The sequence below is a fragment of the Mesoplodon mirus genome (assembly GCF_964341445.2).
Source record: "Mesoplodon mirus genome assembly, chromosome: 1".
NCBI lineage: Eukaryota > Metazoa > Chordata > Mammalia > Artiodactyla > Ziphiidae > Mesoplodon > Mesoplodon mirus.
The window spans coordinates 59821545-59841055 of record NC_138976.1 but is presented as its reverse complement, the minus strand read 5'-3'; positions in this window follow the sequence as shown (position 1 = coordinate 59841055).

The window sequence follows — 19511 nt, the reverse complement described above, 5'->3', positions numbered from 1 at the left end:
ACATTTGTTTTCACATACAATGCTAAACTGAGATGCCTGGCCCATGCTGTTTTGCATCAGCAGATGCTTTAAGAACGCAGTGAAAACATCTTAGAAAGTGAAAACCTATCATTTGTAAAGCTGTAAAGAGAGAGCTTTGTTTGCCCACACAGCATTTCTCAATGGAACCCCTGAGGCTATGAGTTTTTCAGGACAAGTTTCAACCATGCTTAGCGTACACTTATTGTGCTAAGGAGAAAAGGTCCAAATAAGCAGGACATACTATTGTGACTCTTGTAAAGACTGCATGAGTTTAAGATCTCTGTTCTTCTGGCTTTGAACTAGAGCCAATTCACAATTACCTGTGATCAAAAAGACAGAGTGTAGACGAATTAAAATGGAATCCACATAATCTCTTCCTGACATTGAAAATGCCACCCTCACCTTTGCTTGTTTAGTTTTTTGCAACAGCAGCTTGCAAGTAGCAACAATTGTATATTTGATCTTTGGGATGAGATTCTGGCCGACAAGAAAAATGGTCTAAGTTTAGATAATAAGAATGGGCCTGATGTCCAATCTAAACATAATCAAATAGACTGTATTTTGTCATTTTTTAAAGGGAGGAAATTTCAAAAAGATACAGTAATACCCACATCAAAACTTACTTGACAAATTAACAAGAATAGGTTGTAGACTACATAGGTTTGGGATTTTGTAATGCAACTTCTTCCAGTCATTTGGGAATAGAATTTGACTTTTTTTGCAATTCTTCTGATATTCCTTATTCTTCTAATCTCCTATTCTATCTTTTATTAACCCCACATCTAATCTTTCTTGTATACCTGCAGTGCCACACGTGTCCTAGGGGTATAGAGAGGCTGGATTAGATACTTAAGATAGATATGTAAATTCCTTTTGTGAGTTGGAGGTAGAATTAATCCACATATAAGGCTATAATAGTTCTCATTCTCCTTCATGATCTGTGAGCTGGATGGCTCCCAACCTAGCAGTTTTACATTGACTGGGTCCAGGAAATATATAAATTTTGCAATTTCAAGGATCTTAACACAGATTTTTAATTGTATTAGTGCTAGAATTTACCTCTAACTCCTGTAGTAGAAGTATTTCCTCGCATGCGTGAAGCTGAAACAAAACTTCCTGTGTGGAAATCCACAGTGAGAGAAACTGTTAAACGAGAATGATGTTTTGAAATTGTGCCGAGCATGGCAGTACGTTGGGCTAAAAGCACTGAAGTTCTAGACGGTTATGGAAATAACATGATTTTTGCAGCTAAACTCTGGGTCTTAAGAAGAATATAGACTCAAAAAGAAAAAAAAAATAACACTTTGGAGATTTGAAAATAATTTCAGCAAGAAAAATAACTGAACAAAACAAAAAACAAAGACTCATTTCCTTGAGCTTTGGACCAGAAAAATACCTGAGGTTTAGACTGTGTTTCATATGCTGCCTTTTCCCCTAAACATTAAATCATCATTGTGAACATGATGTCAACTGCATACCGGAAGACTTTAACTGTGGAAGGCAGGTACATAACCAGGATGGATTAGAACATTACACCACCAGGTGTTACATGCTGAGTATGGAGTAAGTCTTGGATAGACCAGTTCTTCTCACCCACAGTGCCGAGCCTCTAGTGCAGTTCCCTGCCACTGCACCATTGCTGATTTCTGGTGGGCAAATAGAACAAAATGGTGCCTGAAAGAACCCTGTCTCTAAAGCGTATAGCGAGTGGCTTTACACCTCGTGGTTTTAGAAGGGAGGTTGTTATAGACTAGAGCAGAGAATTTCCAGAGCTAAAGCCTCTTTTGAAGAAAGACTCTGTGGTGTTTACATTCCTCCAAGGCCCAAGAATCTTAAATTTGAGAGAAGTGGGCAAAAAAAGTATTCATGTTAACTCTTAAAGACAAGAGTTTTGAGAATGGTGATTTTAAAGATTTTGGGAGGCCAGATCATGGAGAATGTTACAATGAAAAGTAGTGGTTTGTCATTAGTAAATAGGAGGTTACAGAGCACCTGGAGTTCTATTCTAGTTTCTTGCATTTATTTAAAGAAAACACAACACTGCACCCTCAATATCAAAGACGGTATTTAGAGCTGTTTTTAATTTTACGCTTATAATCTACTTGAACATAGGTAAGTGAAACTCAGTCACTGGGATGAACCACTTAATATCCCCTGTTATGAACATTGGAGGAGAGTGTTATCTAAATTTTTTTCTTTTTAATTGTATAATTCTTTATATATTGAAGTGAAACTCTTTTCAGTACTAAAATAAATATTATAGGGATGCATTTGCAGTTTAAATTCACCAGAAGTTTCCCGTGAAAGCGCCGGTGTGTACAAGGGGGAGAGGGGATAAATTTTATTGCTTTCCCTGATAGTGGTATACAATTATTAAAAGTTTGGAGCCATAATGAATTGCTAGGCCTTAGTCAATGCTACAGTCTTTTCACAACCCACCATCAGGTTCATAAAATGACCTAAGACAATGTTTCATGAAAGACTCTTTTCAACTGCATGTGTAGATACTAGAAGTTTAGGACTTATTTAATACACATTTTGGGGGGAAAATTTCCATCTCTCACCTAATTTGCAGTTTGTTGGAAGAAATAAATTCTCCTGATAATATTCCTCCTTTACATTTGTATCTGTTTGTTCCTATTCTTGTACCCTCTTTGTGTCCCCACTTCCGCCAGAGGGGCCCTGGTGTTCTATAAGGCACTGCCAGGGATCACTCAGGAATATTCAGATGTTTTCTCCTATACAGCAGGTCATTCAGGAAGAGTTTGATTCTGTGCACATTAGCCTGGGGCACAGTTGACCACAGGCCTTCCTTAGATCATATGCTTGGCCACTTTGGGGACATTCTGAAGAAGGTAGATGCCCAGACAATGAATCACCCTCCTGCTGCATATAATCCAACTTCAGCTTAGGACTCATGTGTTCCCTCTTTCCTGAGCATAAATTTAAGGCAGAGCCCTGTGATCTCTTGACCATGTCTTAAAAATTCAAAGGGTATGAATAAAAGGACATCTTTGTCTTAGAACTTGGAGTCCCTGAAACAAACAGATTCATGATGTAACAATAAAACGTAGCCTCTTTAGGAGGTTGGGATTAATATATACACATTACTCTATATAAAATAGATAACCAACAAGGACCTACTGTATAGCACAGGGAACTCTACTCAATACTCTGTAATAACCTAAATGGGAAAAGAATCTGAAAAAGAATCTATCTGTCTGTCTGTCTATCTATCTATGTGTATAAATGAATCACTGTGCTAACAGTGATTAGCTAATGAAACTAACACAATATTGTAAATCAACTATACTTCAATAAAAAAATATATGTATATATAAATTTTTTTAAAAGTGACACAAACTACTAGATGTAAAATAAATAAGCAACAAGGATATATTGCACAGCACAGGGAAATACAGCCATTATCTTATAATAACTTTAAATGGAGTATAATCTATAAAATTTTGAATTATTGTACTTTACACCTGAAACTAATGTATTGGTTGGCCAAAAAGTTCGTTCAGGTCATTCTGGAAGAGGTCATGGAAAAACCCGAATGAACTTTTTGGCCAACCCAATAATATTGTATATCAACTATGCTTCAATAAAACAATAAAGAGTAGTGGGGGGAAAAAAGAAAAGAAAAAAAATAGCCTAATCCTTCAGCACTGTGAACCCCAGGTCCTTCAGAATTCTTAACTGTTTGCAGCATGGTAATGCTCTTACAATTGTGCAGTGCCCACAGCCCTTTGAATGTACGTGGGAGTGACTTATCATTACACTGCTGCTGCCTCTTGCCCCTGCCTGTAAAACCAAAGCAGAGAGCATGACAGACTGATACCATATTTCCTTTCATTAGCAGTGTCACCTTTTGCTGATCTGTGTAAATTAATTTATTTCATGAAAGAAAGAGAGGGTGACCTAGATGAAAGAAGGAGGGACTGCTCTCCATGCCCAGCCACTCAAGGCAGATGATGTGCTAATATCTGACCTCTTTCCATGAATCTGAATGCTCTTTATGGCATCTAGAATGGTGAATCTTTTCTGGAAGTTTTCAATTTACTTCCAGATGCCTTTTCTTTATTCATCAATGCTTTAACTTTTTTCTTTCCCCAAAGACTACTTTCAGTTACTCAGTTATCCTTGAATTGTTTTCTCCTCACTGGTGTCCAAGGGCTCCATTTCTCTGAATATTTTCCACAGTCATATATTGTTTGTTTCTGACCTGGATCTGAGAGCTGTTGGCTATAGAGTATCTTGTTCTCAGCTCTCAGGCATCTTATGGCTGATCAAGGCTTATCCCTGATCATTCATTTTTCTCCAGTTGACAGTGATTCCAGGTCAGTCAGTGTATCATTAAGAAGGACATGGTTCTGAGAGCTATGGCTCAGAGAATGCTATTGGTAGGGAAGGTATAGGACTAGGGAGATTTAGAGAATCTCTGAGAATTCAGGCCACAAGGGTCTAGGACTAAATTCAAGATCGTCAGTTCAAGGGATGAAGCCTGAAGATAGATGATTTCCTGGGACTTCCTTCTTTTGCATTGTCCTTTGTAACAGCTACAACTCCCAACCGGGACATCCTAAGCCAGAAGCTTTTATCGGTCCAGAGTTGAGCCTGTCATCCATTGTGTGTCCTCTGCAGGAGAAATACTGGTGGGATGGAATTGTCAGTGGCCATTTTTTTTTTTATGGCGACCACAGAACTTTAGCTCAGGCGTAAGGACGCCCCAGGCTAAATGGAAATAGGCCCTTTGTACTTACTAGGAAAAGCTACCGGTTTACACAAAAGTCACTTAGCTAGGACCCAGAGCACAATTATCTTTTGATCTTACTTTGCTATGTCCACTTGTAGGTGACGATTAAGGGGCAAACTGAATCTGGCTGCACATGAACAGTATAAGTTAACCCAACCCTTCCCTCACATTATATGCATCAGTTGATATGGGGGGAAATTAAAACTTAGTTTTTGATCAGCTTTGTTTGACAAATTTAAGTGAAGCAAATATGCCTCTCATCTACCTCTGAACTATAATCTGGTTTTAGTTGATGTAAAAAAAGTAGCAACAATTTCATTCTCTACATTGATGCTCTTTCCATGTGTTTATTCTTCAGCGTCAAGTACAGAAATATGTTGCTGTAAGCTTCCCTTGCTAAAAATAACAGCAAGAAAATTGACCTTTTTGCTTCTAAATGAGTGAAGAATTTTCTCCATCTTAGGTCAGGGCTGAGTTCTCATAAATGTTTATCTATACTATCTTCCCAATCATTATATGACAAGCATTATTTTATAAATCAAGAGCTTATACTCAAGCTAGACACATTGAATTGTAATTTGTCTTAATATCCAAAACTGAAAATAATTTTTGCAGTGGGCAAAACCCCAGATGTGTTTTGTCAGTCCCTTTTTTCACTTAATGTCTAAAGTTTTATGTATTTAAGGAAAATTTTATCCATGTGTTTCTCATTTATTTACACTTAACTCATCAGTATGTTTTGTATGAGTTATTTGATGTCCAAGAAGTCTTTTTAACCATTTTATATGCTTACTTTATGTGCCTATGAAATGGGAAGTGATTTTACGCCACAAAAGCAAACTGCGCAAACCTATCATTGTCGACAAATATTTATCTCTGAAAGTTCATGATTGATTTAAAAATCTGAACAAGAAATTTCTGAATAGTTCTAGACTGATCAACATAAAACTTATGTCTCTTTTCTACAGGCAGTCTTGTGTGTTCAGGGGCTTCTGTAGTTAAATACAGCCTTGTTTAAAGAAAGAATTTGGGGTCAGGGACTTCACAGGGGCATGGATATCAAGTCACTGGCTATTTCCATGCAACTCTTTCCTGATATCATTGGTGAACCCACCTCACCATTACCATTCATGTTTTCCAATGTGGTTGTCTTAGTCTGCTCAGGCTGCCATAACAAAATACCATAGGCTGGGTGGCTTCAACAACAGAAATTTATTCCTCATAGTTCTGGAGTCTGGAAAGTCCAAGATCAAGGTATGGCAAGGTTGGTTTCTGGTGAGGACTTTTTCTGGCTTGCAGACAGCTGCCTTCTTACTGTGTCCTCACATGGTGGAGAGAGAGAACAAGGGAGCCATAGAGCACTCTCTGGTGTCTATTCTTTTAAGGACACTAATCCTTTTACATCAGAGCCCCTCACGTTTATGACCTCATTTAACTTTAATTACCTCCATAAAGGCCCTATCTCCAAATACAGTGACATTGGGGGTTGAGGCTTCAACATATCAATCTGGGGCAATGGAGGACCCAAACAGTCACTCCATAACAGTGGTCACTGGTTAGAAAGAAAGAAAGAAATCTTTTTAGGCATCTTATCAATGAATTTCATATCTGGTATTTTACCAAGAAAACTGTTCCCCAATAGGTGCCTCTTCCCCTGGGCCCTTTTAGCCTTCAGTGTTGCAGAGCAACAAGAATCTTTGAGAGTATTTATTTTATGTTGTGGAGGTTCGTCCATTCGTTTGGTACACAGACTGAGAGGGAATTCTGGTAAGTCCTATGAATAGGAGGATGGGTACTGTACACTTCTTGCAGTGCTCAGGCTGGTAAGGGAACTGGATAGTGTAGGAGATGTTATTGAGGTCCTGCCATTCTTGCCTTGGTCCACCTGAATTGACCCACATGCAAGTACAAGCTGGAAGTACAATGGAGTTAATGTCCCCAAGGAGTCACGTTTTGTTAATAGAGATGAGGTGCTCCGGCTCCCATACCATCTGGTGTGATGGTTCTGAGATATATAATTTCTCAGCCAGATTTCAGAGGCATTGAGACCCAGTTGCCCTCTGCTCATTAAAATGCCCCTTACTGGGTTTCTTCCCTTTCTTGTCTCCCTTTTCCTCGTCTGTGCTTCCTGAGATCATTCCCCAAATAAACCACCTGCACCCAGGTTCTTGTCTCATCATTTCTTCTGGGAGAAACCTAAGCTAAAGCACACAGAAAACCAGGAGTTGCAATATAGCAATATGAGCTGTAATAAGAGTAGGTGCAGTAAGAGGAGACAGTGGCAGAACACAGACTAGTTATTTCTTTTGGTAGAGATTTGCGGGCAATTTACAAGCTCAAAGTCAATATCCCTCCCTACACTGTAGACCTAATGAAAGCAGAGGTATCATCTATTCAGTGCTATATTTCTGGAGTCTACCACAGGACTGGCATATAAGACCTTAACACATATTTGTCGAATGTATAATGCTTCTTTGACAGAGGAAACGCTGAGGTTTAGAAGGATACAATCACTTGTAAGGTCCGTCAATCAGTAATGATGCTGAATTGCTCACGTTCTAATTCAGAGCTTTCCCTCCAACCAACTCTAAAAGGATAAAGGGTTAGCTAGAAAGTTATGAGGATTAGGAAGTGGGGTAGTATGTACTTAGCCTGAGTTTTCTGAGCAATGATGGTATACTTTGGAAAACAAGTCACTTAGATATGACTGGATTATAGAAGGTGACTGTTGCCTGGAAAAACAGAGATGAAAGACAATAGATAGGTCAGGCGGGAAGACGTGGTATGCTATGCTAAGCGTTTGGACTCTCTCTGAGTAATGACAGTGGTAGTAGCATTGGTAGGGCATCATAGAAGGATTTTGGGTGGAGCTCTATCTGATTACTTTGTAGAAAGAAAATTCTAAGTTTTCTCCTCTGCAGTGAGGCGGGTAGATGAGATTGGGCAAGGCTGGAGATAGAAGGATGGATTCCAGTTAGGTCTAGAAAAGTGGATTAACCAGATGTATGGTGAGATGTGTAGGTTGAGGTGGAAAAGAGAGTCAAGGTCAGTGTCCTGGCATGAGCTGGGTGGTGCCAGTTCTTTAGACAGAGCAGGTAAGCAAATCGTATTTGAGGGTTAACAGATCTCATGATACCCATGGGGCCTCCAGGTGAGGATATCTGGGTTCTAGAGAGAGAGAGAGAGATCCTGGTTGGAAATGCAGGTCTGGAGAGTCATTACTACCGGTCATCACACGTGGTGATTTGAAGCTATGGGAGTTAATGAAAGAAAAAATAAATAGTTAAATATTAAATAGTTCTTACTCTATGCCAATCACTGTTCTGCATGCTTATAAATATTAACTCTATTTAATTGTTAAGTATACTTATTATTAAGAATTTTAGGTATCAATTAGCTCTATTTAATGATTAATCACTATACTTATCAATTAAGATACTAAATATTAACTCAGTATCTAACACAACAACCTTAGGCGGTAGGTACTGCTATTCCACTTTGTCCATGAGGAAACTTAGGTGCAAAGAAGTTAAATAAATTTCTCAAGGCCACACAGCCAGTGAGTGATGGAGCTAGGATCAATCAGTTGAGTGAACAGAGAAACAGAAGACAAGTGTCATAACTACAGGGAATGGAATGGGAGCTTGCAATCCTTTAAGACCAATAATGACCATCAAGAGAAGTGAGAGAGATATCAGGAAAAATGTGGAAACTTAGGAGATCAAAAAAAGGGCTTTCCTTGGGTCATATGCCACTGAGAGATCAAGCAACACAAAGACTAAAAGATATTCATTGGGTTGATTTTACATTGGAAATTGTCGGTTTTAATGAAATGATGCAGGTTGGCCATTCAACTCAAATATTATCCCAGGGTCAGAAGAAACAGCTATGGGCAAACTATGAAAACCAAACAGGTTAACCAAACTAGATGAATCGATTCTAGAGAATTTGTTTGACCTGACAGGTTTGTGCTGCAGATATTATATGAGGAAATTTTGAATGATCCATGCTTTCTGGAGGCTGCAGCTACCTACCCTGATACAAGAATGGGCAAGCCTTAAGAAGCAATCATGCTAAAAAAAGGAAAGAAGGAGGGTGGAATGGAAACCTGAGTGAAAACCACAGTAAAATTTGAAAATTCAAAAAGTTACCCCCATAAAGAATGTTCTCGGAAGTATTTTTGAGACCTAAATTCTTTGCTTTTGATATTGCTCATGTATGAAGAAATAAGTGTTACAAGAGTGTCTGGAGCTCAAAATATCAAGAATAAAAAGAAGATTCATGTTAAATCCCTTGCTCATGGATATTGGCAGCCTACAAGAAACAAGTGGGAGAAAGTTCTCAAGCTTGGAGTACAAGGGGAATGACTTTTGCACATGCAGGAAAAACCATGTCCAAAGACAGCAGTGAAGGCTGGAGGGAATGTGGGAGTTGGAAATCAGTGTAGGCAGGCCTAATGAGGTGGAGACAATTCTTTCCTTGGTCATGTTTTAAGGTAAGTCAAGAGTGTTTGGACATAAGCTGCTGTGGTCAACTTTCTCCATAAGGGACTTTCGCTGATACCTGCAGTGAATTCATTAGATGTCAATGATAATTGAATCAATTTGGGGTGTTTGCCTGGAAAAGACTGTACTCTCCTTCTGACAAGCCAGGTTTTAAAAAACGAAGCTTTAAATCGGTCAGCTGAAATTGGTTTATGAATTGCTGGAAATCCCTAGACGGATTTCCATCAATTCAAAACATCACAGACAATCTTGTATTTGCAGTGGGCTTTGAGTTATTCATGAAATCCTATTGAACATCTTTTTTGCATTAATTTAGTGATATTTCTCACTGACGTCAAGGTGATGAAAAATCACGCTAAACCTTACTTGGCTGACTGGAGAGAACTTGGAAACCCACCAGGCATGCTGCAGGCAATTTCTGGAAGGCAGGCAGGGAGACCCGGCATGCCTCAGAAACTATCTCAGAGATGAGCTTTTGAGAAGAACGAGTCTACAATTATGGGAATAAAACTCAAATATATTTAACTGCTGCCATCAGTTTCTGAAAAGTTATAACAATATGAAAAACATGCCCCAGTGGCAGAAGTAAAGCAGAAGGAGGTATGCTTTAAGAGAAAAATCAGGATTTTCTTTACTTACCAAACACTTCTGTAGGTCTTACTATGTTTCTAGCACTTTTCTAATGGCTTTATAAATAGTAACTCATTTAATGTTCTTGACACCCCTTAGGAGGTGGGTACTGTGATTATTCTCATTTTATACACAGTGGTGGTGTGACACAGAGAGGTTACGTAGCATGCTCATGCTCACACAGCTGGGATTGAGCTGGGATTTCGAATTAGGGATCCTGGCTCCAGCGTCTATGCTTTTAGCCACCATGTATGTTCTGTCTCATAAAAGAAAGCAAAGGAAACAACATTTCCTTTTAAGAGTCTGTACCTATTATCTCTAATAATACTCAGAATGACTTTCCCACATGATAGCTTCTTCTTGATTCTAGTTTTACTACATTGTGTCTTGTAAAACTGTCCTCTGGTATTGTGGAGCGAAGCAGAGACACAACATTGGTCACCTTACAGTGTGGTGTGGTGTTGGTTTTCTTTTCTGTTCTGAGGTCTTCAGCATATGTTGAAAGATTATAAATAGGAATGATTCCCATTGTATAAACTGTGAATGCAAACATTTATGAACAATTTATGGACTACGTGGTTCTCACAGACTGTCCTCAGACAATCAGTAGTTTCAAGAAATTGTGAGAAGCCGAAAATGAGAGAGGAAATATGTGTAAATACCTTCTACAAAGGACTTTTCTCTTGAGACATACATTTTTTAAAACAAAATCACTATATTTGCACCTGTTATGTTGGACTATTTTGAACAATATTTTTGTTTTGCAGTGACTTGAAAAGATATCTGCACCCAGCAGCATTATTTCTAATAGCTAAGACCTGGAAATAACCTAAGTGTCCTTCCTATTGAATTGATAAAGAAGTTGTGGTATATATATATACATATATATATATATATATATATGTATATATATATATATACATACAATACAATAGAATATTATTCAGCCATTAAAAAACAAGGAAATTCTAGAAACCCTATTGTTTGTAACAACATGGATAAACCTTGAGGGCATTATGCTCTGTGAAATAAGTCAAACAATGAAAGACGAATACAGTATGATCTCATATGTGGAATCTAAAACAACAACAACTCATAGAAAAAGAGATCAGACTTGTGGTTATACCAGAAGTGGGGCATGGGGAAGGTAGCACTGGAGGATGGTTGTCAAAAGCTACAAACTTCCAGCTATGAGATATGTAAGTCCTAGCAACATAATGAACACCAGAGTGATTACAGTTAACACTGCTGGGTGATACATAAACTAAGGGCTCTCATCACAGGAGAATATTTTTTTCCTTTTTTCTTCTTTCTTTTCTTTTTATTGTATTTATTTGAGAAGATGCCTGATAGCTGAAGCTTTTGTGGTAATCATTTCACAATGCATGTAAGTCAAACCATCGTGCTGTATACCTTACATTTATATAGTGGTATATGTTAATTATTTCTGAAAAGTAGAAAAAAACTGTGTTTGTGACATAAAGACTCTTGGTTGCTGGGTTTTTAATTTTTTTTAATAACATTCTGTCTGTTTGATTGACAAATTACTTGGAAATAGGGTTCTTCATCTATTATCGTGGAGATTCCCTATTGATTCTTTATAGCCAATAGTAGTTCTCCCAAAAGTCTTTTGGCTCATTATGGATGGGTCTTGTGCTTTACATTGTAAATGTCTCATATAGTAGCCAAAACAATAGGCCATTTTTATTAAAATATCCTATCTCCAGTCCAGACTTCTCTCCTTAGACTCTGGTACCCCACTGTCTATTCAGTATCTCCACTTGGATTTCTAATTGATAATCTCAAGTTTAAGATGTCTAAAACAAACATCCTTTTTACCTGCAGCCTTCCCCATCTTAACTGAAGGGAATTCTGTTCTTCAAATTGCTGAAGCCTAAAACTTCAGAGGCATCTTGACTTCTCTCTTTTTCTCCCACCCCTCATCCAGTCTAGCAACAAATCCTGGCTCTACTTTCAGAATATGTCCAACATCCATTCAATCCTTACTTTACCTCATGCTCCCACCTGTTTTGAACCACCATCTTTACTCAGATTACACTAGTCTGCTAATGGTCTCTCTGTTTCTCCTCTTATCCCTCTATGGCAACCAAAGTTATCGAGTAAAAATATGCTGACAAATGTCACTTCTCTGCTAAAAACCCCGTAGTAGGTTCCCTTTCAGAATGAACAGCACCCATTATCTCTTCTCCAACTACTTCCATTCTGGCTTCTCCATGCCAGTCACCCTGGCTCCCCCGTCAGACCCGCTCCTGCCTTGGACCCTTACTTCGGCTGTTTCCACTGCTAGAAAGCTCTTCTCCTGGATATTCCTTCCACCTTTTTAAAATCTTACCTGAAATGTCACTTCCTGAATTAGGTTCATCCTGACCATCTTGTTTAAAATAGGTCTTTCCTTACTTCCAACTCCCTTTCCCCTTTTCTTTTCCCACAGCACTTGTCAATTGACAAATGGTAGAATTTACTTATTACAATTGATCATTTAGTATCTGTGTCTCCCAAGTAGAAAGTATATTCTTCAGGAGCATGAATCTTTGTCTGCTTCATTCACTGAAAAATCCCAAGTGTCTAGAATAACATCTGACACAGAGTAGATACACAATAAATATTTGCTGAATAAAAAAACAAACAAAAGGATTAATTTAAAAATGTGTATTGCATTGGACCTCTCTAACGGAATTATCCCAGGCTGCCTTGCTTCTCCACTCCTCCATGGTTAGCCACAAGAGGTTTACAAATTTATACTATACGTTTTGCTTTAATGCTGGACTATTTAAAGCTTCGCATTCTTTAAACTTCCATTGAACATACCTATTTGAAATACAGTCCTAAAAATAGCATCCACCATTTTAATTAAATCCATCGTGAATGCATCATTATCTAAAACACAAAAATAAACTCCTAGAGAAACATCTGGCAGGTAGGGCTGGATTTGTCATCGTGAGTGTCCTCAATTGTCTTTCTATAACTAGAGTCAAAAAAGATCACTTGCCTCTTGATTAAAATAAAAAAGAACTATTGCTGCTATTTGAAAATGGAGCTGATGCGCAACAAGCCTGGTTCACTCAATGATTCTTATTAAAGAACAGATTTGCTCCTTGCCTAAGGAGACGTACCCTGGAAACAGTGTGAAATCTCCTTCTATTTTGATTTAAGATGCTGAACAATAAACAGTCCTTGAAGCTTCCAGTAACCAAGGACACAGATCTAGTGTTTTCCACCTTGTTTGAATGTTCAGTTTAGGCAACACATGGCAGCTGGACTCAATCCTGTTGTTAGAAACATCCCTAAATGAAAGTGCCCGGTCATTACTCATGATCCAATTGGTATGCTTAGAGCAGTGGACCGGCCAGCTTTCAGTCTGAGATGGCCTTTAATGGGGGAGAGGGAGAAAACTTTGGAACGAAGAGGCAGAAAACAAAGATAAACATAGAAACAGCATGGCCAAGTGTTAAAATCGCAAATGCAGACGGGACAATTTTGTCTCTCCATACTCAGCAGTTAGGATTAGGTGGGACATAAAAAGCTGCAGTGTCATCTGCCCTGTCGGTTTGACACAGAGTGGAGGCGATTCTTCACAAGCCCGTCTAAGCTAATGAGTCTTCACTGGAAACTGTAGTTTATTTAAAGGTACTACTGTTCCCAAGCTGTCTAGAATTAGTGCATTTCCTTTCTTTTATTTTTGACATCTTAATTAGAGTATAATTGCTTTACAATGGTGTGTTAGTTTCTGCTTTATAACAAAGTGAATCAGCTATACATATACATATATCCCCATATCTCTTCCCACTTGAGTCTCCCTCCTACCCTTCCTATCCGACCCCTCTAGGTGGTCACAAAGCACCAAGCTGATCTCCCTGTGCTATGCGGCTGCTTCCCACTAGCTATTTATTTTACATTTGGTAGTGTATATATGTCCATGCCACTCTCTCACTTCTTCTGATCTTACCCTTCCCTTTCCCCATGTCCTCAAGTCCATTCTCTATGTCTGTGTCTTTATTCCTGTCCTGCCCCTAGGTTCTTCAGAACAATATTTTTTTTAAGATTCCATATGTATGTGTTAGCATACAGTATTTGATTTTCTCTTTCTGACTTACTTCACTCTGTATGACAGACTCTACGTCCATCCACATCACTACAAATAACTCAATTTCGTTTCTTTTAATGGCTGAGTAATATTCCATTGTATATATGTGCCACATCTTCTTTATCCAATCATCTGTCGATGGACACTTAGGTTGCTTCCATGTACTGGCTATGGTAAATAGCACTGCAATGAACATTGGGGTACATGACTCTTTTTGAATTATGGTTTTCTCAGGGTATATGCCCAATAGTGGGATTGCTGGGTCATATGGTAATTCTATTTTTAGTTCTTTAAGGAACCTCCATACTACTCTCCATGGTGGCTGTACCAATTTACATTCCCACCAACAGTGCAAGAGGGTTCCCTTCTCTCCACACCCTCTCCAGCATTTATTGTTTGTAGATTTTTTGATGATGGCCACTCTGACTGGTGTGAGGAGATACCTCGTTGTAGTTTTGATTTGCATTTCTCTAATGATTAGTGATGTTCAGCATCCTTTCATGTATTTGTTGGCAATCTGTATATCTTCTTTGCAGAAATGTCTGTTTAGGTCTTCTGCCCATTTTTGGATTAGGTTGTTTGTTTTTTTGATATTGAGCTGCATGAGCTGCTTGTAAATTGTGGAGATTAATCCTTTGTCAGTTGCTTCATTTGCAAATATTTTCTCCCATTCTGAGGGTTGACTTTTCGTCTTGTTTATGGTTTCCTTTGTTATGCAAAAGCTTTTATTCATTAGGTCCATTTGTTTATTTTTGTTTTTATTTCCATTTCTCTAGGAGGTGGGTCAAAAAGGATCTTGCTGTGATTTATGTCATAGAGTGTTCTGCCTATGTTTTCCTCTAAGTTTTATAGTGTCTGGCCTTACATTTAGGTCTTTAATCCATTTTGAGTTTATGTGTGTGTTAGGGAGTATTCTAATCACATTCTTTTACATGTAGCTGTCCAGTTTTCCCAGCACCACTTATTTAAGAGGTTATCTTCTCTCCATTGTATATTCTTGCCTCCTTTATCAAAAATAAGGTGACCAGGGCTTCCCTGGTGGCACAGTGGCTGAGAGTCCACCTGCCGATGCAGGGGACATGGGTTCGTGCCCCGGTCCGGGAAGATCCCACATGCCGTGGAGCGGCTGGGCCCATGAGCCATGGCCGCTGAGCCTGTGCGTCCGGAGCCTGTGCTCCGCAACGGGAGAGGCCACAACAGTGAGAGGCCCGCGTACCGCTAAAAAAAAAAAAAAAAAAAAAAAAAATAAGGTGACCATATGTGCGTGGGTTTATCTCTGGGCTTTCTATACTGTTCCAGTGATCTATATTTCTGTTTTTGTGCCAGTACCATACTCTCTTGATTACTGTAGCTTTGTAGTATAGTCTGAAGTCTGGGAACCTGATTCCTCCATCTCCGTTTTTCTTTCTCAAGATTTATTTGGCTACTCAGGGTCTTTTGTGTTTCTATACAATTGTGAAATTTTCTGTTCTAGTTCTGTGAAAAATGACATTGGTAGTTTGATAGGGATTTCATTGAATCTGTAGATTGCTTTGGGTAGTATAGTCATTTTCACAATGTTGATTCTTCCAATTGAAGAACATGGTATATCTCTCCGTCTGTTGGTATCATCTTTAATTTCTTCATCAGTCTTATAATTTTCTGCATACAGGTCTTTTGTCTCCTTAGGTAGGTTTATTCCTAGGTATTTTATTCTTTTTGTTGCAATGGTAAATGGGAGTGTTTCCTTAATTTCTCTTTCATATTTTTCATCATTAGTGTATAGGAATGCAAGAGATTTCTGTGCATTAATTTTGTATCCTGCTACTTTAAAAAATTCATTATTTAGCTCTAGTAGTTTTCTGATAGCTTCTTTAGGATTCTCTATGCATACTATCATGTTATCTGCAAACAGTGACAGTTTTACTTCTTCTTTTCCGATTTGGATTTCTTTTATTTCTTTTTCTTCTCTGACTGCTGCGGCTAAAACTTCCAAAACTATGTTGAATAATAGCGATGAGAATGGAAAATCTTGTCTTGTTCATGATATTAGAGGAAATGGTTTCAGTTTTTCACCATTGAGAATGATGTTGGCTGTGGTTTTGTCATACATGGCGTTTATTATGTTAAGTTCCCTCTATGCCTACTTTCTGGAGGGTTTTTTATCATAAATGAGTGTTGAACTTTGTTGAAAGCTTTTTCTGCATCTATTGAGATGATCATATGGTTTTTATCCTTCAGTTTCTTAATATGGTTTATCACATTGATTTGCATGTATTGAAGAATCCTTGCATTCCTGGGATAATCCCCACTTGATCATGGTGTATGATCCTCTAATGTGCTGTTAAATTCTGTTTGCTAGTATTTTGTTGAGGATTTTTGCATCTATGTTCATCAGTGATTTTGTCCTGTAGTTTTCTTTCTTTGTGACATCTTTGTCTCATTTTGATATCAGGGTGATGGTGGCCTCATAGAATGAATTTGGGAGTGTTCCTCCCTCTGCTATATTTTGGAAGAGTTTGAGAACTATAGGTGTTAGGTCTTCTCTAAATGTTTGATAGAATTCACCTTTGAAGCCATCTGGTCCTTGGCTTTTGTTTGTTGGAAGGTTTTTAATCACAGTCCCAATTTCAGTGCTTGTGATTGGTCTGTTTATATTTTCTATTTCTTCCTGGTTCAGTCTTGGAAGGTTATACCTTTCTAAGAACTTGTCCACTTCTTCCAGGTTGTCCATTTTATTGGCATATAGTTGATTGTAGTAATCTCTCATGAGCCTTTGTATTTCTGCAGTGTCAGTTGTTACTTCTCGTTTTTCATTTCTATTTCTGTTGATTTGAGTCTTCTCCCTTTTTTTCTTGATGAGTCTGGGTAATGGTTTATCAATTTTATTTATCTTCTCAAAGAACCAGCTTTTAGTTTTATTGATCTTTGCTGTTATTTCCTTCATTTCTTTTTCATTTATTTCTGATCTGATTTTTATGATTTCTTTCCTTCTGCTAACTTTGGGTTTTTTTTTTTGTTCTTCTTTCTCTATTTGCTTTAGTTGTAGGGTTAGGTTGTTTATTTGAGATGTCTCTTGTTTCTTGAGGTAGGATTGTATTGCTATAAACTTCCCTCTTAGAACTGCTTTTGTTGCATCCAAAAGGTTTTGGGTCATCGTGTTTTCATTGTCATTTGTTTCTAGGTATTTTTTGATTTCACCTTTGATTTCTTCAGTGATCTCTTGGTTATTTAGTAGTGTATGGTTTATTCTCCATGTGATTGTATTTTTTACAAATTTTTTCCCTGCAGTTGATATCTAGTCTCATAGCATTGTGGTCAGAAAAGACTCTTGATACAATTTCAGTTTTCTTAAATTTACCAAGGCTTGATTTGTGACCCAAGATATGATCTATCCTGGAGACGGTTCCGTGAGCACTTGCGAATAAAGTGTATTCCGTTGTTTTGGGATGGAATGTCCTATAAATATCAATTAAGTCCATCTTGTTTAATGTATCATTTAAAGCTTGAGTTTCCTTATTTATTTTCATTTTGGTTGATCTGTCAATTGGTGAAAGTGGGGTGTTAAAGTCCCCTACTATGATTGTGCTGCTGTCAATTTCCCCTTTTATGGCTGTTAGCATTTGCCTTATGTATTTAAGTGCTTCTATGTTGGGTGCATAAATATTTACAATTGTTATATCTTCTTCTTGGATTGATTCCTTGATCATTATGTAGTGTCCTTCTTTGTCTCTTGTAATAGTCTTTATTTTAAAGTCTATTTTGTCTGAAATGAGAATTGCTACTCCAGCTCTCTTAATTTTATTTTATTTTTTTTTTTGCGGTATGCGGGCCTCTCACTGTTTTTGCCTCTCCCATTGTGGAGCGCAGGCTCAGTGGCCATGGCTCACGGGCCTAGCCACTCCTCGGCATACGGGATCTTCCTGGACCAGGGCACGAACCTGTGTCCCCTGCATTGGCAGGCAGACTCTCAACCACTGCGCTACCACGGAAGCCCTCCATCTCTCTTTTGATTTCCATTTGCATGGAATATCTTTTTCCATCCCCTTACTTTCAGTCTGCATGTGTCCCTAGGTCTGAAGTGGTTGTATTATAGACAGCATGTATACGGGCCTTCTTTTTGTATCCATTTATCCAGTCTATGTCTTTTGGTTGGAACATTTAATCCATTTACATTTAAGGTAGTTATTGATATGTATGTTCCTATTACCATTTTCTTAATTGTTTTGTATTTATTATTGTAGTTCTTTTCCTTCTCTTGTGTTTCCTGCCTAGCAAAATTGTTTTACCACTTGTTGTAAAGCTAGTTTGGTGGTGCTGAATTCTCTTAACTTTTGCTTATCTGTAAATGTTTTAATTTCTCCATCAAATCTGAATGAGATCCTTGCTGGTTAGGCTAATCTTGGTAGTAGGTTTTTCCCTTTCATCACTTTAAATATGTCCTGCCAGTCCCTTCTGGCTTGCAGAGTTTTTGCTGAAAGATCAGCTGTTAACCTTATGGGGATTCCCTTGTATGTTATTTGTTGTTTTTCCCTTGCTGCTTTTAATATTTTTCTTTGTATTTAATTTTTGATAGTTTGATTAATATGTGTCTTGTTGTGTTTCTCCTTGAATTTATCCTGTATGGGACTCTCTGTGCTTCCTGGACTTGATTGACTATTTCCTTTTCCATATTAGGGAAGATTTCAACTATAGTCTCTTCAAATATTTTCTCAGTCTCTTTCTTTTCCTCTTCTTCTTCTGGGACCCCTATACTTTGAACGTTGGTGCGTTTAATGTTGTCCCACAGGTCTCTGAGACCGTCCTCAGTTCTTTTCATTCTTTTTACTTTATTCTGCTGTGTGCTAGTTAATTCCACTATTTTATCTTCCAGGTCACTTATCCGTTCTTCTGCCTCACTTATTCTGCTATTGATTCCTTCTAGAGAAGTTTTAATTTCATTTATTGTGTTGTTCATCATTGTTTGTTTGCTCTTTAGTTCTTCTGGGTCCTTGTTAAACGTTTCTTGTATTTTCTCCATTCTTTTCCAAGATTTTGGATTCATCTTTACTATCATTACTCTCAATTCTTTTTCAGGTAGACTGATTATTTCTTCTTCATTTGTTTGGTCTGGTGGATTTTTACCTTGCTCCTTCATTTGCTATGTGTTTGTCTTTCTTCTCATTTTGCTTTACTTACTGTGTTTGGGGTCTCCTTTTCACAGGCTGCAGGTTCATAGTTCCCATTGATTTTGGTGTCTGCCCCCAGTGCCTAAGGTTGGTTCAGTGGGTTGTGTAGGCTTCCTGGTGGAGTTGTTGGTGCTTGTGTTGCAGTGGGTGGGGCTGGATCTTGTCTTTCTGGTGGGCAGGCCATGTCCAGTGGTGTGTTTTCGTGTGTGTTTGACCACATTATGATTTTATGCAGCCTCTTTGCTAATGGGTGGGGTTGTCTTCCTGTCTTGATAGTTGTTTGGCATAGGGTTTCCAACACTGTAGCTTGCTGGTTATTGAGTGGAGGTGGGTCTTAGCGTTGA